This window comes from Ochotona curzoniae, unplaced genomic scaffold (assembly GCF_017591425.1).
Source record: "Ochotona curzoniae isolate NIBS_2020 unplaced genomic scaffold, NIBS_Ocur_1.0 contig_4376, whole genome shotgun sequence".
NCBI lineage: Eukaryota > Metazoa > Chordata > Mammalia > Lagomorpha > Ochotonidae > Ochotona > Ochotona curzoniae.
Genome location: NW_024466257.1, coordinates 6,233 through 32,046, shown reverse-complemented (window position 1 = coordinate 32,046; position 25,814 = coordinate 6,233). Strand labels below are relative to the sequence as shown.

The 25,814-nt window shown below is 48.0% G+C and overlaps 1 long non-coding RNA gene across 1 annotated transcript; it reads right to left on the bottom strand.

The window, feature by feature from the left end:
* Positions 1 to 467: 467 nt before the first annotated feature.
* Positions 468 to 25,814, bottom strand: LOC121160175. Its single transcript, XR_005884510.1, has 5 exons — positions 25,804 to 25,814; positions 25,401 to 25,407; positions 14,996 to 15,005; positions 7,238 to 7,244; positions 468 to 534 (listed from the first exon to the last, which is right to left on the bottom strand). It is a non-coding gene; the product is annotated as an uncharacterized LOC121160175 (long non-coding RNA).

Below are 25,814 nucleotides of genomic sequence, written 5' to 3'. Positions count from 1 at the left end.
GGGGAGCTCCAAGGTCCTTGCCATAGTCAGATGTCCATGGAGAAGCTGCCCTGCCCACCCTGTAGCTCCTCCCTCAGTCACATCCCCGGGCTCTCACCAAGTCCTGATTGGTTCTCCCAGGTGGATACAGTGCCCAGGGCTCTGACTGCTCTCTCACAGCTTGAAAGGTGAGACCTGGAGGGCTTGGATGGGAGAGTGGGTGGTGCTGAGGGTACACCTAGGAACTTCGGGATTCCTAGTATTTGGACATTTTCAAAGTGTGCTTTGCTGTTCCTGTTCCCATGTGCAATGACTTGAATTTTTCACCTTGTTTTTGAAGCATGAGACATCTGCCTTGTTTATGATTGAACTGTGCAAGTCTTGGCTCAGGTTCCCATCTTTGTGTCTTCAAAATGCCCCATCCTCTCCTGCAAGGGCAGCTGAGTGTGTTCCTGGGGGCACAGTGTGAGGTGGGAGCCTGGCCCTCCCCCAGCCCAGCGTGGGTGCCTCCGTCCCTGTCTCAAGTCAGGTGCATCTGCTGCAGCTTCATCCTTTCTTTTGCAAATCTGAACAGCAAATCATTTTTTCCAATTCTTGTCTAAAGTGTTGGTAAGAAAATTAAACAGGAAATGGGGGCTGTGTTCTGAACGGAAAATGGTTGTAGTCTCCCTTGGCACAAATGTGGACTGGAATTGGATGCACCAAGCCGGGCCAGACTCCCCCAACACCCTCTGGTGTCCTGGAGGACCAGGGTAGATGTGGGATGGACTAGGCTAGGTCTCAACCCCTACTGAGCCATGTGTGAGCCATATGTGGGTATGGACAAGCCATGGCTGGGCTGAAACATCCAACACCAAGGACCAGTTTGGATTGAAGGCCAGTCAGGAAAAGCCACTGTTCTTGCTAGGACAGGAGGTGAACTGAGTAGGGCTGGCTCATGGACCCCCTGGTATGCGCAAAATCTGGCACTGGGGGAGGTTCTGATGGAGAAGCCTGGGTAATCTGGCAGGACACAGATCCGGCAGGTAAGCACAAGGGGCATGATAGGAAACAGCCCAGAACAGGCCATGGAAAGTTACCCATGGGCATACACCTGGCATGAATTGGGGGAAGACCAAGCTGAATCTGTTCACATCATCCACTGGCAAATCCAGGCACCAGAACAGTGTGGGTCGAGCCAGGCTCAGTCGCAACAAAAACTAGCCCACAATACGGAATGCACCGAATGCCAAAGTGAGGTTGCCTGTGCCAGATGTGACTATAGCACCCAACTAGCATGTGTGAAAACCAGGAAGGGAGGGGGCAGAACCAGCAGGGGAATAAGGGAGGGTTCCTTTGCTGGATAGCTACTCCCTCTGGAGAGCATGGCCTGGAATGGGGACAGACCAGCCTAAGCAGGGCTACAACACCTGTGCACCTCATGTGGACTAGATCAGGGAAAAGCCAGGCTGGGCTGATTATTCCTACTGGTGCCAACAAAATTAGAGTGGGTGAGGGTTGTTTGGGCTTAGCCACAGTATCAGCTGGCAGAAGCTGGCACTGGGGTTTAGTTCTGTCAAGTCAAACCACAGAACTATCTGGAGAGTGCATAGTCCAGGAGTGGGAGAGGCCTGGGAGGGGAGTAGTTGGCTCATCCCTCTTGGGTTACCACTTCTACGGGAGGGCATGAGAACCAGGACAGGGGCTGGGTTGGAATGGGTGTGGGACAGACTGGACTACTGCTACACATATTGGCAAACCAGGGCAGGGGGTGGGCCTGGTAAGGGTTATTGTGGTCGCTCCAACTAGGCTGCAGCTCCCATTTGTTTATGTGAGGGCTGAGACTGTGCTGGGCAGCACCAGGCTGGACTGCAACACCCAGCGATCGCAACCACCAGCGATGGACTATGCTGGGCCCTGTACTTGCTAGCACATACAAGAATCTGGTTTGAGAACACCTCAGACAAAGTTTCTTTGGAGATCTCCCCAATCAAAATGCTGGACTCAGAACCCTAACCAAGAAAAGAGAGAAGACAGAACAGGTCAATCAACCATCTCAGCTATATGTTGGCAACAAAATATGGGGTAAACAGAGACTCTGTGATGGACTACGTCAATCAGTGGATTCTTCAAAGACTTCATAGTGCTTGGAGTGGCAAGATTGGCAGCGATTCATAACTGTTGAACTATCAAAACCACTTGAGCAAGAACCTCAGAGAATACCCTACATCCGGGACCTGGGGAGGGTGGAAAATTGGGTGGGCCTTCTCCCTTAATGCCCCCCCTTTAAACATGAAGGAAACAATATGGAAATATTTGTCTTATCCACTTTCCTATAGCCCTTGAACCTTTTTACCCCAATTAACTATGTAAAGATTGTCAAAATATAATGAAGAAAAAAATATATTTAAAAAATTAAAACAGGAAATTCCAAAAATTTGAAAGAAAATAAGAAGAGGCACCACCAAGAACCTTTCACAATCCATGTGTTTGCTGTGCTGAGTCTATTGCAAATGGGACAGGAGAGGCTGATAGACCCCGGATGAGGACAGAGCTGGACCCAGGCTCTGTTGAGCCCATCAGGCTTTTTCACGGTCACTGTTGACCTGGCTCTGCTGCCCCGTTGTCCTTGTCTCTCCAGTAGAATGTGTGCCCCAACACCTGCCATCACAGTACTCAGTTGTGGCCAGACAGCCCTGTTTCAGGGATCCAAGGCAGTGTAGGCTGGTTGTGGCAGGGACAGCCAAATCTCAGGCTTGGATTCAGCCTTGGGCTCCCACCTTCCTGTGTTCACTTTTTTTTTTTCTTAGTGTCATTGGCTGTGTGTGAGCTTGGTGTCCTTCATCTCTGGGGAGAGGGGAGGCATGAGGGCAGAGAACACTGTGAGAAAGCATGTGAGAAACAGATGTGGACACAAGTGGGAGAAGACACCACTGCAACGGCCACAGCTGGTCTCTGTCTCAGGCTCCACTAATGAAGCCACAGAGTTTGGAAGGGATGTGCACTACACACTTATCACTCAGCTGAATTTTTTTGTGGACCAGATCCAATACTGGGTGTCTGCGGCTTGGCTCCACACACTAACCCACCTGACTCAGCCTCACTGAGCTAAGAAGCTGTGGTTAGCACACTAACCCTATCCTGCCCTGTCACTATAGCAACCTGACTGCACCTGCAGGGACCACTAACAGACACCCTCCTCTGCCTGCACAGTTTGACCTTTATAATTACTGCTTTGTGCTGTTGTTTGTACACTGATTGGTAAAAAAGTAACCTGCCAAGCACCTGTTGAGCTGCTTCTGGCTAGCAACCTAAACCATGGGTGCAGCCAGTGTGCCCACCAAGTGCCTGGCTTTGCCTGTTGGCCACCCTCTGATGAGCTCTGGGGATTTGGGGGTGATGAATTATTGCCTAGGGACATCCGTGGATAAGGACACCATACATATGTGAGGAATGAATCGTGAGGGACATTTAACAACAGGGCCACTGTACTTGCCCATAAGTGAGTGGACTGAGACCTGGTGGTATGGAGGGGAGAGTTTAGAAGATCTGTATGGTTCAGACTGATTCACCAGCCCACATGGGAGTCCTCAGATGGGCTTGTTAACACAGAGCATCGCTGACCGCAATACGCCACCTCACACAAAATCTATGCCTAGGGGCCTAACAGAGCTAGATCCCAGTACCTGAATGAGTGTTGGAACAGGGGATAGGTCACATTAGGCAGAGCCATGACACTAACCAATACACAAGAGAACCAGGTCCTGGGGTAGATTCTGTGGGGGATAAGTGGGCCCAACTCTATGGAAGTACAAGTCCTACTGGTTAGCTCAAGAGTTGGAGTGGTGACTAGCTGAAAGAGGTGTAAACATGAAACCCACCAACATTCACATATACTGGGGCTGAGAATAGGCTGGGCAGGTCCAAGCTGCAGCACCTGCATGTGCATCCTAAACAGGGTGTAGAGCAGGCTTGCCTGCAACATCCACCAGCTTATACAAAGGCCAAAATGGAGGGGGAGGCTATGTTGGGTAAGGGCCTAGCTCTTGCTTTCATATGTGAGATCTGGATCTGGGAGTGGGCTGAGTGGGGGAACCTGGGAAACTCAGCTATGGGGCCATAGCTCCCACTGGTGAACATGTGTTCCAGGCCTAGGGTTCGGGCAAGCTGGGCAAGGTAGCCCCATTGGCTAGCAAGTATGTGGATTGGTTTTGAAAGGGGGCAGACTGGGCAGGACCAAGCAGACCTTATCCCACTGGCAAGAACAGAAACCAAGCTGGAGTGCAGATCATGCCGAGCTAGGGTATCACACCTACTGGTTTACATGAGCCAGGGACGGGAACAGACTGAGCAGGGCCAGGTTGCAGCACCTGCAAGCGAGAGTTAGGACTAGGGGCTGGCTAGGTCAGGCCAGCTTGCAACATCCAAAGGCAAAGGCTAAGACAGATGAAGAGGGCCCAGCGCAGTGGCGCAAGTGGTTAAGGTCCTTGCCTTGCATGCCCAGGATCCCATATGGGCGCCGGTTCTAATCCCGCCAGCCCCGCTTCCCATCCAGCTCCCTGCCTGTGGCCCGGGAAAGCAGTCTAGGACGGCCCAAAGCTTTGGGACCCTGCACCTGTGTGGGAGACCCGGAAGAGGTTCCTGGCTTCGGATTGGCGTAGCATCGACCGTTGCGCTCACTTGGGGAGTGAATCATCGGACGGAAGATCTTCCTCTCTGTCTCTCTTCTCTGTATATCTGCCTTTCGAATAAAAATTTTAAAAAATAAATCTTAAAAAAAAAAAAAAAGGAAAAGAACAAGTTGATCAACTACCCCAACCAAGCATTGGCAGTGAAGATCTGGGCAGGTGGAAACTCTAAGGTGGACTGTAACAGCCAGTGGATTCTGGAGAGATTGCATCATGATTGGAGTGTCAGGATCACTAGCAATTCAGGACTGTTGAACTAGCAAAACCTCTTGAGAACTTCATGGCATTATAAAGCTCTATTTTTCTTCCTGTTGTTGATTTTGTATTGTGGATTTTCATTTAAGGAGACGTGTGGTGATTGTGTAATGGAGACTATCATATCTAGATGTGAGGATGCAGTGCAGTGTGCATCTCTACTTACAGATTTAGAATGGACTACTAATGAAACTTAGCTGTATCTTGACAATAGGACGCTGGACTCTTTGCCATTGTCCATGTCAACAATGATGAATATGTGACTTTATGAAGAACTACCTTACAATAACAATAATAATGGTGGGGAAAGGGACTTGGCAAGGGGCAGAGGAAATCTCAGAGTCTATAGAACAGTATCATAGAATGATGATGATAATTTAAAAAGAAGTAAAAAATTTTAAATAAATATTATTTTAAAAATTTTTAAAGCCTTATATTACCATTATATAATGTAATAAAGTTGGATCACGTTCCCTAAAATCAGTCACCAGAGGTCTGTATTGTGACTCCACTGCCACTCCCTCCTCAGTGTCTGTTGGTTCTACAGCCTGCCTGAGTTGAGCATACATAAAGGCAGCTGGCTGCCTCACTGTCATGGTCAGCGTGCACTGCCCCAAGGAGGTGACCCTGAGGAAACTTAGGGGTCACCAGCAAAGGTGTCTCCGGGCAGGTGCTGTGCAGGTAGGGGACAGTCAATTCAAATGCCCTGGGGCAGAAGTGAGTCTGCACACAGAGCAGGGAGCTGTCAGGAAGGCTGGGTTGGGACTCCACCATCCAGAAGGCCACACACACACTGGAAGGGTAAGCCCTGGCTCTGAGTGAGGTGGGAGCCATGAGACAACTCCGAGCAGAGCAAGGATGTGTACACCTTCTCCTGTCCAGGGACCACCCTGGCTGCTGCGTGAGGACGGGGCTGAGAGACTGAGAGGCTGGAGATGTCTGTGCTGGAGAAACACACTGGGAAGGTAACTCCACATGGAGCACATTTGCAGTCAGGAGCTGAGATAGTGCACCAAGGGAGTGAGAGATCGCAGCAAGAGTGCGCAGGACCAAGCCCTGCATCTGTAGAGCTAAGTGGGGAGAGCAAGCCCACAGCCTAAGCAGCTACAGGACTAGGGTCGCTGTGAGAAGCAGGGACCGTATATGTGCTGAGAATATGGGATCCTGAGGGCAGTAGGAGGGTTGGGACAGTGTGGAGTGGGCAGAGGATCTGCATGTGGCTCAGGTGAGTGCTAATGGTGCCACACCCAGAGAACACTCTGGCAGCAGGAGGGGAGACAAGACTCCCACCTGGGCCTCAGCCTCCCTTGAAGAACGATCTCTTGAGCACACCTGGGCCCTGGGCCCCATACAGTAAGGGGTTGCTCTGGCAGAGACCAGGTGCAGGTCACCCTGCTTAGAATGTTTTCTCTTAAGATCTTTCAGGCTCATGACTCTGAAACACCCATGCCCCAGTTCTGAGCCATACCTTTCCCCTGACCTTTGACTCTGCAGGTTGTTATGCTGGGCAGTGGTGCTGGGTGGGGTACCCAATCCAGGTTAGCTGTATGATCCCCAGAGAAGTCCCAGCCTCACCGTGCACCTTCCTGTTTAGCTGGGATGTCAGCAGGGAGGGGCAGTCACTACAGTCTCAGCTTGTGATGTTTCACCTCCCAGCATTCACATCCACACATGGCACAGCAAAGATCAAAGGCGCCTGTGTTTTTGAGAACCCTACTATCTACCACACTGCTATCCAGACTAGGAACCCCTGAGCCCATGAGCAGAGGGTAACACAAAGCGGGAGAGGAATCATAAAATTATTTTTATTTATTTGAATGTTTTTCTTCTTTGTGAAAAGGAAAGTACTCCCTTTATCCCCCAACTCACTCCCCAAATACCCATCCAGATGGGTGCCGGGCAAGCCAAAGCCCAGAGCCCAAAACTCAGTGCAGGTGTCCTCATGCATCATCTATTGCCCCCCAGAGCATGCCCTGGATGGATGCTGGGCCAGAAGTGGAGCCAGAATTCCAACAGAGCACTGAGATGGAATTGGGCATTCCAAGCTGCATCTCTACCCCAGTGCCGAGTGCCCACACCTATGTCCATGATTTTCCATCAGGAAGGAAATAGAGGACATAGGTGGTCAGTAGCAACACAGGATATTGGAGACACACTGTGTCCTCTCTCTCATGGGCACAGCCCAGGAGGAAGGTTCAGGAAGAGGCTCACAGATGAACACATGGAACTTCTCTGGATCCTGCTTCCTCACAAGGTGCCCTACATGGATTCTCACTGCTTGGAGCCTACAATGAAATTGAAGAGTTGCTAATTTACTCTACACCTGGCTATGTGACACTGTAGCTGAGGTCAGAGAAAATACAGAGAACCTGATTGAGGCTGCACAGACAGGAGCAGAATCCATGGTCTCACCCTGGGTGGTCCCAGCTGGGAACCACAGCCCTGCTGCTGGGCACAGAGGGCACAGCTCACAGCTCTGACCCCGACAATGGACCCCAGCTTGTACCAGGGCGGTTGTCCCTGCTGCCTCTGATTTTTACATTAGAGGTGTTGCTGACAGCCTGGTGGTCCTGAGTTTAACAGCTCTGAGGTGTGATGAAAATGCTTCTGTTTGCTCTGGAGGAGACAAGGTGGAGGTTCAATTTCTATCTCTACCCCTGAATTCCACTGCATGGGTCAGTGAGGGGCTTTTCCCTCCCTCCAAAAAGGTCTCTGTGTGGGTCTCAGGACGGGGCGTCTCATGCCTGGATCCCGGACGGCCGCCATGGGCACATGGTGAGCCGTCCTCCCCGGGCCTGCTGGGTTTCGGGGGCCGCTTCCTTCGGGGTGAGTAGACCGAGGGGGGGAGGCCTCCGGGACTGGGCAGATCCGGGGCCCACCCGCCGCCTTCATGGGGCGGTGAATGGGATTTGGGAGGGGCGCGACCTTGGGCCTGGGTTATTTAAACCGCCAGCTGCCTCCTGGCAGCTGGTGGGTCTCAGGACGGGGCGTCTCATGCCTGGATCCCGGACGGCCGCCATGGGCACATGGTGAGCCGTCCTCCCCGGGCGGCCAGTGCGCCATTGGTGCCAGGCTCCGCCTTCTGGCCGCCCGGCTGGGGAGCTCTGGGGATTTGGTTCTTTGAGTTGCTGCTTAATTAGCTCCAGGTTGAACCCATTGTGCTTCTTGGACCTGAAAGAGGCAGTAACTCTTCCTTAGCAAAACTTGTAATCACTAATAATGCTGAGCACCAAATACCAGTCCATGCAGACGCTATGGCTTGGGGCTTGCCCTGCACAAGTAGCTCCAACAGTTGGCCAATGTGTCAACTGGTAATGGAACAGAGTAGATTAGGCACGACTGAGCAAACCTTAGCCCACAAGTAAAACTAGAAACCAGGAGGGAGCAGAGGTCATGCCGAGCTAGGCTCTTGTACCTGCTGGTCTGTGGGAGCCTGGGACGCTAAGCCACAGTGTCTAAGGCAGAGTTCGGGACAGGGGAGGGGTTGTGCCAAGCTGAGTCAGAGCATCCATTGGCAGGCATGTGATCTATGCCTGGGAACGGACCCGGTTGGGGAGCAAAGGGGACAACCCTAGCTGGGCTGAGGTTCCCACCAAGAGGCGCGTGGCCTGGAAGGGGACTGCGTTCTGATCTGGAAACAGTTGTAGTCTCCCTTGGCACAAGTGTGGACTGGGATTGGATGCACCAAGCCGGGCCGGACCCCGACTCCCCCTGGTGTTCTGGAGGACCAGGGCAGATGTGGGATGGACTAGGCAGGGTCTCAAACCCCTACTGAGCCATGTGTGAGCCATACGTGGGTATGGACAAACCATGGCTGGGCTGGAACATCCAACAGCAAGAACCAGATTGGGTTGAAGGCCAGTCAGGAAAAGCCACAGTTCCTGCTATGACAGGAGGTGGACTGAGTAGGGTTGGCTCATGGACCCACTGGTAAGCGTGAAACCTGGCACTGGGAGAGGTTCTGATGGAGGAGCCTGGGCAACTCCTCTGGCAGGACACAGACCCAGCAGGTAAACGCAAAAAACATGATAGGAAACAGCCCAGAACAGGCCATGGAAACCTACCCACTGGCATACAGTTGGCAGACGTGGGGGCAAGACCAGGCTGAATCTGTCCACATCATCCACTGGCAAATCCAGGCACCAGTGTGGGTCGACCTAGGGTTGGTCGCAACAAAGACTAGTGCACATTATGGAATGCCGAGGTGAGGTTGCCTGTACCAGAAGGGACCGCAGCGCCCAACCAGCCTGAGAACAAGCAAGGAAGTGGGCAGAGCTGGCAGGGGAATAAGGGAGGGTTCCTTTGCTGGACAGCTACTTCCGCAGGAGAGCATGGGCTGGGATGGGGGCAGACCAGACTAGGCAGAGCTACCACACCTGTGCGCCTCATGTGGACTAGATCAGGGAAAAGCCAGGCTGGGCGGATTATTCCTACTGGTGCAAACAAAATTAAAGTGGGCGAGGTTTGTTTGGGCAGCATCAACTGGAATCTGGGAGTGGGAGAGGCCTGGGAGGGAAATAGTGGGCTCATCCCTCTTGGGTTACCACTTCCACGGGAGGACATAAAACTAAGACAGCGGCTGGGGTGGAATGGGATGTGGGACAGACTGGATTACTGCTACACTTACTGGCAAACCAGGGTAGGGGGTGGGCCTGGTTGGGGTTATTGTGGGTCGCTCCAACCTAGGCTACAGCTCCCGCTGGTTTATGTGAGGGCCAAGTATGTGCTGGGCAGAACCAGACTGGACTGCAACACCCATTGGCTCCAGTTGAAGCCGGGAGTGAAAACAGAACCAACCCAGGAATTGCAACCACCAGCTGATTGGAGCGATGGACGGTGCCAGGCCCTGTACTTGTTAGCACATACAAGAAGTTTCTTTGGAGATCTTCCTAATCTAAATGCTGGACTCAGAACCATAACAAAGAAAAGAGAGAAGACAGAACGGGTCAACCAACCGTCTAAGCTATGATGGACTATGTCAATCAGTGGATTTTTCAAAGACCTCATAGTGCTTGGAGCGGCAAGATTGACAGCGATTCATAACTGTTGCAATATCAAAACCACTTGAGCAAGAACCTCAGAGCATGCCCTACACCCGGGACTTGGGGAGGGTGGGAAATTGGGTGGGCCTTCTCCCTTAATACCCCCCTTTTAAACATGAAGATAACAATATGGAAAACATATTAGTATTATCCACTTTCCTGTAGCCCTTGAACCTTCTTACCCTAATTAACTATGTAAAGAATGTCAAAATAAAATTTATTAATAAAAAAAAAAAAAAAAAAAAACAAAAAGGTCTCTGATTCTCTGACCCAATTGGCAGTCCTTCCCTGAATCCTGGCAAGGACACCTGCAGTTAGTGTCTGACCTGCAGGTTCCTGGTCCATCCCAGGACACTGCCCTCACCTCCCACGCCAGTTGCAAGGGGCAGGGCATCCCAAGGCATTTGCTTTCTGACCAACGTGACTGCAATATTTGGGGTTTTCACAATGTTCTTCCCAGCTTGGATTTTTTCTGCAAAAACTCCCAGACCCCAGTCAGGCTTGTATTTCCTGTTACAATGTATATCAATGTCACAAAGGACTAACCAGATGGTCTAGTGGAGTTAAGCTGTAGTCCCTCCCAGCAGATAACTACATAGTCATTCTTGGGTCTGTTCCTGACCCTTCCTTAGAGGTTTCCATGGAGGTTTCCTTACAGAGTCCTTGTATTCACAATTTATTTGTCTGGTGTTTGTTTGTTTGTTTGTTTGTTTGTTTTAAGAGGTAGACTGACAGACCCAAGAGAAGTTCCCTTCCACTGGCTTACTTCCCAGGAAGTAGTGAGGGGAGTTATGTTTCCATTCATGTGCCCTTAGGATGGCCTGATCCACTGAAAACTAAAAACAATAGAGGAACTATGAAACAATATAGAATACTAAATAAACAAGAGGATAAGCATTTAGGATAAGAAATTAAAAGGTACAGAGATTAACAGGGAAAAGTTGTTTTTATTTAGAGGCCATTTGCCATAATGCAGAAAATCCCTAACTGATTTCCTCAGGCATCTAAGTTGCAGCAAATCACAGATGCCTGAAACCATTCAGGCCAGCTGAGGTGTTGGTCACACCTTCAGGTGGGCAGCACCAGCATTGCCCACCCATTTCCTAACTGGCTAAGAAATCACCAATGGGGAACATCTTACTATAGGTTCCCACCCAACAAGGAGGGTCAGGGAAGGCTGAAAAGCCTTCAAACCTTCCTCAAACCTTTGGTATCTCACTCTCTCTTTTTTCAAGAGACACCCTAGCTCCCAGCTTTCTCTCCAGAGGTGCTTTCATCTTTCCTCTTCTTCACATTCTCCTGGCCACTTCTCAAATACATTTCTCTGTCTGCAACCAGTTCCTGGCTTCTTATTCCTACATTAAGCTGAGGAAAAAACCCACTGATATTTTCTGGTAACATATTTTCCCTGGCGTCCTACATGGGGTCAAAAAGGAGACAGACTGGAGCTGTGTGGCCCAACCCAACAAGAAAAGACTTCCCTCAGTTGGAACTGCACCCGTAGAAATGACCCTTGGTACCCCATGGTTCTGCAAGATCATGCAGGCCCCCTGGCCACAGCCTAGCTGTGGTCAAACCTCCAGAAGGATTGTATTATTAGGCAGGTACTGTTAGGAAGGGTTGTTGTTTAGGCCTTCAGAGGCTCTAATCCTCAACCATCTACACTTCCTTAACACCTTAATTTTCTTTTTGGGAGCAAGGCCACGTCTCACGTGTTTGGAGGAAACCTGGTGGAGAACTGACAATCTCCAGCTGAAGCCACTCTTCTGCGTGACTTGAAACTCCCCAGGTAGATTCTGAACACTAACCACCTGACTGGGTACCCCAGTGGTGAGCTCCCTGCTCATGTTTCAGGCTGGTCTCTCCTCGGTAGAAGAGGGGTGAGACTTCTGGGGACCCCCATGAGTGTGCTGCTTGGGTTTGATCCCTTAAAGTGACTCATGTGGACCTTGGTATGACCCCCCTCTCCACTCTCCGGACTAGTTGAGAAAAGACCAGTTCATTTACTCTGTTTCCTGTCTCCATTCTATCACCCACTTGGCTTCCTGCCTCTGAGACCTGAGCAGCCTTAGGATGACAGGGGCACATTTGGAGCTGCACTGTAGGAACCTGTCTCTCAGAAGCTCCAATAGCTACAGGAAGCCTTTGAGGAAATCAGGAGGCCTGCTGCCAGATTTTGTCTCTGTCTGAATGTAGATCTTTCAAAATCTTATCACCCAAAAGGCTAGCTGACTCTGAAACCAAGAACAGCCATAGGAAAGGGAGGGAAATGTTTGGAGTCTTTGAGTAACTTAGAACTGGCTCTGTCTGTGTCCCCATTGTGATTCTTATCTGCCTATAGTTGAGGAGGGGGGGAATCACAATCATTTAGGGGAACCATTAAGATACTAAAAAAAAAAAAATTATTTAACTTTTGGGAAAGGCAGATACGCAGAAAGGAAGAGTGACAGAAATGGAAGATCTTCTGTCTGCTAATTCACTCCCCAAGGGGCTACAAAAGCCAGGAGCCAGGAGTTTCTTTTGGGTCTCCCATGTGGGTGCAGGACCCCAAGGCTTTGGGCTGTCTCCTACTGCTGTCCCAGACCACAAGGAGGGAGCTTGATAGGAAGTGGAGCAGCCAGAACATGAATCAGTGCCCATATGGAATCCCGGCATATGCAAGGTGACAAGTTTAGCCACTAGACTATTGTGCCAGGCCCACAATTAAGAAGCTTTTTACAATTAAGAAGCCTTTTACAGGGCATGCTCCCACAATTTGATCCCTCTCCCACGATTTGATCTCATAGATGTCTCATTAATTTTAAGCTAGACTAAGATCACACAAAAATTTGTAGACCTTTTATTTTGATCAAGCCAAGACAAAAAGCCAAGCAGTAGCACTCATCTTCCTCAGCTCTAAATTTTGAATTTTCAGGAAAAAAGATCACACTGAAGAAAGGGTTACCAAGGGTTCAGATCCTCCATAAGGGGTGAGACAATGGTCGGGGGCAGGTGGGGTAGTCAGGGATCAATGTGGTGCTGTGTGAGAAGTTAAATGGGAGAGTTGGCTTCTGGGGTTTCTATTCCCAAGTGAAGGTACTATTTAAAAACATAAAATAGTATTTCTCCCCATTTTTTTAACTGTCCAAGAGCATTTTTCTTTCAAAGGCAACTTCTTTGCTTGATAAAGGACAGAGGGGCAGAATTAGCATATCAACTCACCATCTCAGAATTATTGTAACAAAAGCAAGGAGACTTGGCCCACCAAATCTCATCTCTGGGTCATTTCAAAGACATGGTGCCTGAGTGATCAGGTTATCATTAGAATTGGAAGAGGAAGTTAACCAGTCCCACCATTCTGAGGTTCTTTGATTCTGGACCAGGTGCTATTGTGAACAATTTTATCCTTTGGGTAACTCCCCTGAGATAGGGCATAAAAGACACCATTTCCACCATTACCTCAGGCTTTTCCTCAGGACACATTGAGTCCCCTACTGCCACCATGATAGGAGCCCCTTTTCCAGTTTTTGTCTTTAAATAAATCCTGCTTTGCAAACTGAAATTGTCTGCATGAAAATTCTTTCGTGTGAGACAGAAAATGAGGTTGCTGCCATGATTCCCCTCGAATTCCCTACAATAGTTTTGGCGGTGTGACTCAGATTTTGTCAGCATGACTTGAGTTCAACCCCAGTCAACTTCCAATCACCTTGTCAGATGGTGAGCCAAGCAGACTATCCTCTCTGTAGCTTCTGTTTTTAGGAGACCCTAATTTTCCACAATTAGTAACTCTGGCAAAAAGAAACACCAGGTTCCTGTCAACCAGTTAAATCTGGTTAGTGCAGCTGCCACTCTTCAGGATGTAGAAGCCTGGCTTCCCGGGTTTGACAGGATGAATCCCCTGGAGCTGGGACACTGTTCTCATATGAGCTCCAGGAATGGTGATCCTGTCTGAACTGTTTCCTTCCTCAGATTTCACATTGCACGAAACTGGAAGTGCTACTGTGACGTTTTTCAGAAGATTCCTTGTCTGGATCCCAGACTCCGACAGTCCATCAGGGTGTCCAGCTGAAATCTGCACAGAGATCAATTTGTCATTAAGATTGGGCACAGTTCACGGTGAGGCAATGAGCCTTGCACTGTGTGCCTCAATGAATTCCAACCTGACCCAGACACTGACAAGTCCTCTAGGAACTCCTAGAAGCATTTTCTTACTATCTAAATTTCCTCAATTTCTATGGGCTCAGATTTCATCTTGTTTGTTTTTTGTTTTATTTGTTCTGTTTTTTACTAACCAGTACTTGCTAAATATCTTCCAGTCTGTAACAAGGAAAAGTTAGGTGGCATTTCTTTCTAGGGATCTCCATAGGTAAGGTTCACATGGTGGAACCTTATGGGAGGGCTTGTGTTACACCCTGCAGGAATTCAATGTGAATCATGGCAGCAACCTCATTTCTTGTCTCTCGTGAAAAAATTTTCATGCAGACAATGCTAGTTTGCAAAGCAGGATTTATTTTAGAAGAAGAGGGAAAGTTGCTCTTGCCCTAGAGGCAGAAGGAGAATGCAAGGGAGCAAAGAACCATGGACAAGGGGAGTTAATATCTTTTTTTAAAAAACTGGAAGAAAAATAGAACTTTACTATGCCATGAAGTTAAATAATATGAACTGAATGACCAATGTGTTGCTGAAGAAATGAGAAAGAAAATCAAGAACCTTCTTGAAGAAAATTATGCTACTGTATGATCTATGAGGATGAAGAATTCAATCAGAAGAAAAGTGTTTTGAAGAGATGAAACTACCCCAAAAAAGCCATCAAAATCCATGAGATATAGTTTCTGCTGTTCTTTGTTGGTGAAATGTGTCTCCTGTAGGAAACAAATAGATGGGTTTTGTTTTTTAATCTAGTCTACTAATCTATGACATTTGATTGAGCTTAAGCCATTTACATTCAGAGTTTAATATGTATGGGTGTTACTTTGGTCCTGTCATTTTAGGAATGGGTTGTTCATTGATTTGGTCTTCTGTTGTTATTTTACTGGGATGCTCTTCTCATTTGCTTTCGGTTTTGGTGGGCACAATTCCTTTTCTCAATGCATATTCAGTGCTTTCCTAGCCTTTGCCTTCTTAAACAAAATGGTGCTCAATTTGGCTCTAGCAGGGCAGACTGGGCTATGAAATCCACCCTGTTCCCTCACTGTCCATCTGGGATCTGCTGCTCTGTCTCTGCTCCTGGTCAAATCAGAGCAGGAGGACTGGATGTTCTTTGTCTGGGTTTACCTCCTTACTCCCGGTGAACACCTGTTCACACATTGTTGCTATTGAAGTTCTGGCTGCCATTGTAATACGGATCACCACTTGCTGAATGCCGTTGGAATATCAGTCACTACAACACCACACCATTGTATCTTCTGCTTTCCTGTATCTGTCAGTCTCCAGATCCCCTGTGCTGTCATTCGGTCCTCTCCTGTTTCTTGGAATGTGCCCTCTCTGCTTTACACTGGCTAATGCTTCTCCATTTGTTTAAACGTATCTTTACACTATTCCACCATCTTGATTGTGCCAGTTACTATATTTTATACCCCACATCAGGGCTGTCATTCAAAGAAAAAAGGAAGAAAAATAATTCATTCACAATGGGCAACAATTTAGTCAATCAAAAGATATCTGTAGAATGAGATTGATTAACTTCCCCTCCCATTCTAAAAAAGCTGAGTACTTAGGCACCATCTCCTTGAGGTGACCCAGAGATGAGATTAGTGTGGGTCATGTCTGGGTTTCTTTTGACAACAACTCTTAGATGGGGAATTCATATGTTAATTCTACCCCTCTGAACTCCCTCAAGGGAAGAGTCATGCCCTTGGAAGGAAGATTGTGTTCTTGAAAAGTAAAGAGATGGGGACAAATGCAATTTTATATTTTTTTAAATTAATTTCAGTAAGGACCAGAAAGTCTTCTGCCTACTATCCTGTCTGATTCCTCACACAGTGGTAGTCCCCATGCTCCTGTTGTGCCCAGATCAGCGCTACCAGTGCTGGGCAGCAGCAATTACCACAGCAGTGTCACAACTAACAGGACAGCATTACAGATGGCTTTGGCCACCATAAGCCAAAATGCTCAAGGTATGGTGAGCCATCATAAAAGTGTTGCAGCTCCAGCTACAGTGAACTCTACTGCCATGAAAGTGTCACAGTTCATCACTGCTGCTTCTGCTGCCTCCACTGTCACTGCCTCTACCACGGCCACTGCTGCCATCACAGTTCTGAGCTCCCAAATGAATCACCAGGAGTCAAACATCAATGCAAATGCACTAGGGCAGTTTATTCAAGCTTGGCATGTCCGGGCTTGGGATCTGTCCATCACCATCACAGCGATTCTGGAGCAAGACCCCAAGGTGGAAAATTGCAGGGTTCTTATACAGTTAACCAGCTAATCAGAATTATTAACTTTCACGACCTCATTTATATGGAGTCTCATCTCTGAGGCATACTATTGGTAAACTATTATTCCAGCTTTCACTACCTTCTTGACATAGAGGTAAAGGCTATGGGGGCACAATTTGAGTGAACACATCTTATCTAGAAGGCACACCAGGGGTCTTTGCTTTGAGGAGTGCTCTGTCATTGTGACTTGTCCTATGCAGGCTGCTAAGCCTCTGAACTCACAGTTTCTTAGCTAAACAAGCAAAGCAGAAGTTACAAAAGCAGACAATATTGTAGTTAGCAATGAGCAAATGATTGGGATCTGATTCTGAGGTTCTTCATTCATGGGTCCTGTCTCAGGGGACAGCAGGGCCACTCTGCAATGACTGCACTCAGGGTCAGATTGGACTTGCCGCCTGTTCTGACACACACTTCAGGCAGAAGGGAGAAGGGAGCTAGGTACTCTCTTTAACCTGTTCATTATCTCAACTTTGCCGCTGGAGTGAACTCCTGGACATCTTGGTTGTATGTGGGTTTTGCCCCTCTGAACCAGACCTATGGATGCCTAAGGAACACAAGTCTCAGAAGTAAGCTTCCTGCTGGGACTCAGAGGCCTCACCCTGGCCAAACGTGACTGGGGACCTGTGAAACTTCACTCTCTGCCCTTCCTCTTTTGGTGCTTGTGGCCTAGCATCTACGAGTACAAACACAGTTTTCTTATGTTCCTTTTCTTGTTCAATCTGTTTGCTTAGTAGACTTCAGGGTTTGAGTGGTGGGAGCTTCCATCAGCCAAGCAGCTGCTGGAAATACCTGAGTCAGGTTGGACTCAATGCTTAGGACCCTAGCCACATCCACCACTGCCATGCGATGAGCAAGTCCTGAGCTTGCCTAGGCTTGCCTGGGCCCAAGAGGTTTCTCCCTTCTCAGTAAGTACCGTGCAGCTGAATGGGCTAGACTCCAACAACAACTGGTGCTCATAAGGACCAGAGTAGGCTAGACTAGGTCTCTGCCTCTGCTGAGCCATGTGTGAGCTGTGTCTGCATGTGGACCAGGCTTGGCTGGGCTGTAACACCCACCAAGAAAAACTGTAATGGGCTGAAGGCCTGTCAGGAAAGGCTATTGTTTCTACTAGAACAGGAGGTGGACTAAGTAGGGCTAGCTCATGGACCCATCTGTGTGTGCAAGATCTGGCACTGGGAGAGGTTCTGATGGAAAAGCCTTGGAAACTTCTGTCAGGACACAGTCCATGCAAGTGAGTGCAAGAACTATGATAAGGAGCAGCCCAGACCAGCCAGAAAACAGTTCCTACTGGCATACATTTAGCGCAGGTTGGAAGCAGACCCAGGTGGGCCAGTTCATATCACCTGCTGATGAATCCAAGCACAGAATAGAGTGGGTTGGGCCGGGTTCAGTTACAGCACATGTCAATGCACTCGAGGGCTTGGACTGGGTGCCAGCTGGGCTGGGCTAAGCTATAACCCCGACCAGCATGAGTTGAAACTGAGGCTGGGCCGGGAGCAGCCAGGCTACAGCATCCACTGGCAAATGCTGAGGCAAGGTAGACTATGCCAGACTGGGCCACAACACCCAACCAGCACATGTGAGAACTGGGGGGAGGGGGCAAAACCAGTAGAGGGGCTACATGGGGCTGCCCTGCTGGACACCTCTTCCACTGGAGAGCATGGGTTGAAAAGGGGCAAACCAGAAGAGGCAAAGCTATAACACCTGTAGGCCACATGTGAGCTGGACCGGGGAAAAGCTGACTGTTCCTACTAGTGCAAGTATTAAGTGAGAGTGGGTGTTGGTTGGTTGCACTCAGCCACAGCATCAGCTAGCAGATGCAAGTACAGAGGTGCTAATTTTGTCAAGCCAAACTGCAGAACCATCTGGAAAGTGCATTATCTGAGAGTGGGAGTGGGCCCAGTAGGGAAACAATTGGCACCTCCCTCCTGGGTTGCCACTCTGTCTGGTGAGCATGAGAGGAGGACTGGGACAAGCATGGCTAGACAGAGTGGTACCCACGGGCACATGTGCTGGCTGGATAGTAGGGCTGGTTGGATTGAACTAGGCTTCAATGCCCATTGACATGTATGAGAGCTGAATGGGATGTCAGACAGACTAGACCAGTCTGCTGTACATACTGGCATGCATGGGAATCAGGACAGGGGGCAAGACTGATGGGGGTTATTGTGGATTGCTCCAACTAGGCTGCAGCTCCCATTGGCTTGTGTGAGGGCCAAGTGTGTGGTGGAAAGGATCAGTCTGGACTATAACATCCATTTTTTTCATGTACAAGGCAGGGCTGGGAACAGAACTAACCCAGCAATTGCAACCACCAGCATGTGCATTGGTTGATGGGGGTGACAGACTGTGCCGGACTCTGTACTGGTAAAAATACACCAAAATCAGGTCTGGGATCACCTCAGATGAAGTTTCTTTGGGAATACCCCCAACTGAACTGCTCAACTCAGAACCCAACCATGAAGAGAATTGCAGGTTCCATGTATCAAAGCTGAGCTGCCCCAGTTGCTCAGACAGAGCAGTGGACAGCATATTCAGCTGTACATGGAGGATATGGCAGTACACTGGAACCTGCAGAGGACACCTGGTACCACAACAGAGAATGGAGGACAGAACAAATGGATCAACTGCCCCAACCACATGCTGGCAGCACAAATCTGGGCAAGTGAAGACACTAAGGTGGACTATGTCAACCAGTGGATTCTGAAGAGATTTCATCATGATTAGATTGGAAAGATTGGCAGCAATTCACAGCTGTTGAACTATCAAAACCAACTGAGCAGTGCCCTCGGAGCATGCCCCACATTGGAGACCCCAGGATGGTTGGGGAGGTGGGTGTGGCTTCTCCCTTTGTCTCTTCCCTTCCCCTAGACACAGAAGGAAAAAAGAGAATATGGGTACAGTGATCTTACCCACTTTCCTGTAGCCCTTGAGCGTTTGTGCTCTAATTGACTATGTAAAGATCATCAAAATAAAATAATCATAATAATAATAACTTTAAAAAGACTGTTTAACAATATTGGCTTCTGTAACTTATGTTTGCTATGCTGTTACCATAAAGCCTTGTGATTGTTGCCCAAATTCCTTGTGATCTATCTTTAGAGGGGCTTGTGTACTATTGTTTACTTAACAAGTAACTTACCTGCCTGCCCTGTAGAAGTTTTTGTATATAGAGCCCAGAAAAACTCACTAAAGTGTGCATTGGTTCATCTGCCCTTGCAAACCCTTTGTCCTGATTCTTCTCAGCGTGGTCATCACGCCTCTGGTTCCAGTGCCCCCAAGAGGGACCTCCAACAGTTGGGACTTATTGACCCCAGGGTCTTTTTTTTTTTTTTTAAAAAAAGATTTATTTTATTTATTGGAAAGTCAGATATACAGAGAGGAGGAAAAACAGAGAGGAAGATCTTCCAACCGATGTTTCGCTCCCCAAGTGAGCGCAATGGCCAATGCTATGCCGATCTGAAGCCAGGATCCAGGAACTTCTTCCAGGTCTCCCACACAGGTGCAGGATCCCAAGGCTTTGGGCCGTCCTCAACTGCTTTCCCAGGCCACAAGCAGAGAGCTGGATGGAAAGTGGAGCTACCAAGATTAGAACCGGCGCTCATATGGGATCCCAGCGCGTTCAAGGCGAGGACTTTAGCCGCTAGGCCACGCCGCCGGGCCCTGACCCCAAGGTCTTAAACAAGGCTAGCAAAAGCAGCATATATTTAACCAAGTAGAATCCCAGATCTAGCATGGCGCAGGAAACAGGAACTGAGCACTCCCAGCACATGCTGTCCTGATGGTAAAACATGGCCTTCCACGGGAAGCCTTAATCATAATCCTATCTTACAACTGTACCTCTTTGTAGGCATTGGGGAAAATGAATAATTTTTAGGTCCCCCACTTCCCATCCACAGCTCCTGCTTGTGACCTCGGAAACCAGAGGAGAATGGCCCAAAAGCCTAAGGACCTGTACCTGAGTGGGAGACTGAGCAGAAGCTCCTGGTTCCTGGCTTCACATCAGCTCACCTCTGGCCATTGCAATCACTTGGGGAGGAAACTAACAGACAGAAGATATTTCTCTCTCTCTCATTCTGTCAAATCTGCCATTCCAATAAAAATAAAATAAAAAATAAATAAATCATTTTTAAAAATCATTTAATAAAAGAAAAAGAAAAAAGGAGACATTACTGCTAATTCCATAGAAACACAAAGCATCATAAGAAACTGCTCTGGAGACGTCCCCTTTGGGCACCAGTTCAAGTCCTTTGAATCTGACTACTCCATTTTCAATCCAGCTCCTTTCTAATGGCCAGGAAAGTAGCAGAATAATATAATATAAACATATAAAATACGTAATGTAAAATAATAAAATTAGGAGCAGCTGCTTCTTACAGATAATCAACACTGTTAAAGCTGCATCCCACATTGGAGTGCTCAACATCCCGTACAGATTCTTGCTAACGCACACCCTTGGAGGAGGCAGATGGTGGTTCAAGCACTGGGTCACCCACAGGGGAGACCAAGATTGAGACTTGGACTCCCAGGTTTCGTCTGGTCTGGCCCTGGCTGCTGCATGTGGAGAGCAAACCAGCAGATAAACGATCTCTAATCATATGTCTACCTCTGTCTGTCTTTAAAATCCTCTCCTTGCATGCTCAGGATCCTATATGTTCAGCAGTTCTTGTCTTGGTTGCTCCACTTCCCATCCCACTCCCTGCTTGTGGCCTGGGAAAACAGTTGAGGAAAGCCCAAAGCCTTGGGACCCTGCCCAAGGATGGGAGATATGGTAGAAGCTCCTGGGTTCCTGGTTTCAGATTGGCTCAATCCCAGCCATTGCAATCACTTGGGAAGAGAACCAGCAACAGAATATCTTTCCCTCTGTATCTCCTTCTCTCTGTAAATCAGCCTTTACATTAAAATAAATAAATCTTAAAAAAATCACATTTACAGGGGGTCAGCATAGTATAGCAGGTTAAGCTGCTGCCTTCAGATGACAACATCCCATATGGGCAACAGTTCAAGTCCCTGTTGCATCATGTCTTTTTGTTTTTAATTGAATTTATTCTTTTTATTTTTGGTGGTATTTTCATAGTTGACCAGGATGAGATAATTGTTTTCAAATCCTCCCCCTTTTCCTCCTGTTATCTGGGGGAAAGGAAGAAATTAGGAGAGAAGCCTCATCCAGCATCTCTGCCAAATAGTACCAAGGGTTGGGAAATGGCCATTCAATGCCACCCCAGGGTTCCTGATGTGGAGCCTAGAGTGCTGTCAATCTCAAGCAGTTTAAAACTATTAGAACTACCTGGGCAGAACCCTGGGGGCCTGCACCACATCAGGATCCTGGGTTGATACTGGGTAACTAATTCCCATTCCCAGGTACTGGGGCGGTTGGGAGGCTTGTATGGCTCCCCCACTTATCTCCTCCCTTCTCCCAGAAACAAGAAGAAGAAATAGAAAATTTGGAAACAATGATCACACTGATTTTCCCTAACCCTTGATCCTTCCCACCCTGATCAACCATATAAACATCATCAAAAATAATATTTTTTAAATGCTGTCAATTTCACCAATTCAAGGATGAGGAAATCCTTCCAAAGTCCATCTACTGACACAGTCCACCCCAGAGTCTCCATTCACCCAGATATTTGCTGTCAACACTTAGCTGTGGTGGTTGAGTGATTTGTTCTGCTCTCCTTCCTCTGCTATAGTACCAGATATCCTCTGCCTGCCCCCAGTGGACTGCATGTACTCCATGTGCACTTGGGCATGCCATCCACTACTCCATCTAAGCCACTGAGGAGGTCCAGTCCTGACACATGCACTCCGCGTTAAGACCAGAGATCCTACAATTCTCTTCATGATCAGAGTTCTGAGTCCAGCAGTTCAGTTTGGAGGATCCCCATAGAAACCTCATCTGAGGTGATCCCAGACCTGACTCTTGCATGTGCTTGCCAGTAGAGGGTCCAGCTCTGTCTGTCACCAAGGTGAGCCTACATACACATTGATAGTTGCAATTGCTGGCCCACTTCTACTACAAACACCATTTCCTATATAAACCAGTGGGTGCTGTGGCCCAGCCCAACGCTGCCTACCACACACTTGGCCTTCATGTTCACCAGTGGGAACCACAGGCTAGTTGGGTGACTCCAATAACCCCCACTGGGCTTGGTCCCAGCCCTGGTTCCTAACCTTGGCAATACGTGCATCAGACTGGCCTAGTCTGCCTGGCATCACATTTGCTGCCCCACTTCTGATCCAGCTCCCTGCTAATGTTTCCCTGGGAAAACAGCTGAGAATACCTCAAGTGCTTGGGCCCTGCAGTCACGTGGGAGACCAGGGTGAAGTTTCTGACTCCTGGCTTTGGCCTGGCCTAGCCTTGGCAGTTACAGCCACTTTAGGAGTGAAGCAACTAATGAGAATCTCTCTCTGTCTCTCTCTCTCTCTCTCTCTCATTCTTTCTCTCTCTTTCTTTAACTCTGCTTTTAAAATCAACCAATCAATACAATCAGATTATGGAAGTCATCTGAGTGGAGCAGTGTGACATGTGCTGACTCAGAATTAAAATGTTCAGCAAATGTGGTGGCACTTTGGCTAGGACCAGGTGTTTGTTCACATTCCTATTGTTGAGTGCAACTGGGTAAAAATACCAGCCCACACTGCTGGACCAAGTGTGACAGATGGAAAAGGCTTCACTCTCTCACCCTGCACTGTGCCACTCCGGCCCCTTCTCTCCACTGTGACCTGCCATCTTGCTAAAGTCTGGTCGTATTGGGTGCTCATTTTAAATACTCCAAGGGTGGGCTTGTAACCAACATGTAAAATAGCTGCACCCACAGCAGAGCACCTTGGTTTGAGTCCCAGCTCCTGCTCCTGCCTCCAGCTTCCTGTTAATGCAGACCCTGGAAGCAGTGGTGCTGGCTCATGTGATGGGGTCCCTGCCATGCTCATGGGAGCCTGAATTGCATTCCTAGCTTCCAGCTTCAACTTCAGCCTGATACAGCATTAAGTAAGTGAACCAGCAGGGAGTCTCTCCATCTTTCTCTTTCTTAAGAAGAAAAATATAATTAAATAAAAACATGCCAATGATTCCACCTCACGCTCAGCCTCTAGATTATCAGACTGATAAGGGCTTAGAGTTATCTAGATCAAAGTTTTCCCTCCAGCATCTAGAGTCACACCTGCAACATAGTTGACAATTAATCTGTAGAATGGATGAAATTTGGTTATATTACAGCTTAATTGTATCATGTGATAGTCATAAAAGGAAAAATACAATAAACTTTAGGGAAGGTTTTGTTTAATCTAATGAGTATTCACAACTGTTCATGGATTCACACCAGTGGGGGCAAGCTGCGAATGGGGGACTCCTCAATGCTTGGCTTGCCCAGCCCAGACCCAGTCCTCGCTCTCTACACTCTTAGATTGCATGTAGTGGCTTAACCTACTACACCACAGTGCGTAAGCCTTTAGATGACCTGCTGTAATGGCTCCATCTCACTTTAGAGAAACCTCTATAATGTAAGGCCCATAAACACAGGGATCTAAGGTCGTCTTGATCAAAACTGCAACTCCAGCATATGCAGCAATACCTGCTGACAGTAGATTCTCAATCATAAGAAGAAATCTGAATGCATTATAATTTAATTGCAACTATAACAATCATTAAAAAAAAAACATACAGCAGACACTAGGGAAGGGTTTATTTCATGTGTTGAGTGTTAATGCCCCTTGTGGAATTCACTCCAGGGAGGACGATGGTCACCTTGGTTTCAGGTACACACTGGAGCCCGGGTATTGCTAGCTTTGCATTCCTGCAGCATTGGTTACCACACTCAGTGGCTCAGAACCACACCCCTTCCTGTTCCCATTTCTGGTCACACTGCAGGGCTGGTGTGGCCGTGCTCTCTGGGCCTCTCACAGAGCTGAGTTGCCATCTTGGAGTTAGAGTCTTCCTCCAGCTTCCTCTAGAACTTGGGGTAGAGTCCAGCTCCTTGAAAGTGGAGGTGTGGGTCCTGTTTGCAGGAGTGCTGTCAGAGTGCAGGCAGTGCAGAGGAGTGCTCTGTTAAGAACTCCTCAGGGCTACCAGCATTCTTGTGAACACAGTTCCCCCCATGTCCACATGCCACAAAGGAGAAATTCCTCCTGTGGAACATCTCAAACTGTGAATCTCTCTACTCAGGAAGAACTCTGATTTGTTTTGTATTTATTTATTTATTTATTTGGGAGGAAGACTTATAGAGACAAATCTTCCACCCACTGGTTCACTCCACAACAACCTGAGCTGGTCCAGTCCAAAGAATGAGGAGCTTCTTCTGGACCTCCTACATAAGAATCCAGTTCTTTAAGAGGCTCCCCCAATTAGCCCACCTTGTGATCACCCCTGATTTAAGGTTATTGATATGGTTCTTTAATTTTTTCTGCAGAATCCTTTCATGAGGGCCTGGCATGATCTTGCCGGGATCCCATATGGTGCCAGTTCCTGCCCTGGCTGCACTCAGCTCACTGCTGGTGGCTTGGGAAAGCAGGAGAGCACAGCCTAAAGCCTTGGAACCCTGCACCCGTGTGGGAGAAGTAGAAGCTCCTGGCTCCTGGGTTCAGATTGGCTCATCTCTGGACATTGTGGGTATTTGGAGTGTGAATTAGCACATGGAAGATCTTTGTCTCTGCATTTTTCTGTAAATCTTATCTGCCTTTTAATAAAAATGAATAAAAATGAATAAAACCCCTTCTTGCTGGGATCCAAACTAGCATTTGCAGGAATGCAAATAGCAGATGGTGTTTCTAGATCCTGAGAATGGGGAAGCATGATGGTTCAACAGGCTAATCCTTTACCTGAAAGCCCCAGTATCCTATATGGGCACCAGTTCATGTTCCAGCTGCTCCACTTCCCTTCCATCTCCCTTCTTGTAGCTTAGGAAAGCAGCAGAGGGTGACTCAAAGCCTTGGGACCCTGCAACCTTGTAGGAGACCTGGAAGAAGTTCCTAGATCCTGGTTTCAGATCAGCTCAGCTCTGGCTATTGTGGCCATTTAGGGAGTGAAGCAGCTGATAGATAACTTCCCCTCTGTCTCTCCTTTTCTCTGTAAATCTCCCTTGCAAATAAAAATAAATAAATCTTTAGAACCTACAGAACACAGCCTGGTGCTTCTTTGTGTGCTTTATCTGATTGCAACTGAATTTCTTTTTTTTTTTTTTCTTTTTTTTTTTTTTGTAAAATTTTATTTTTATTTTGACAATCTTTACATAGTGAATTAGGGTAAGAAGGTTCAAGGGCTACAGGAAAGTGGATAATACTAGTATGTTTTCCATATTGTTTCCTTCATGTTTGAAGGAGGGTATTAAGGGAGAAGGGCTACCCAATTTCCTACCCTCCCCAGGTCCCGGATGTAGGGCATGCTCCGAGGTTCTTGTTCAAGTGGTTTTAATAATGCAACAGTTATGAGTCACTGCCAATCTTGACACTCCAAGCAC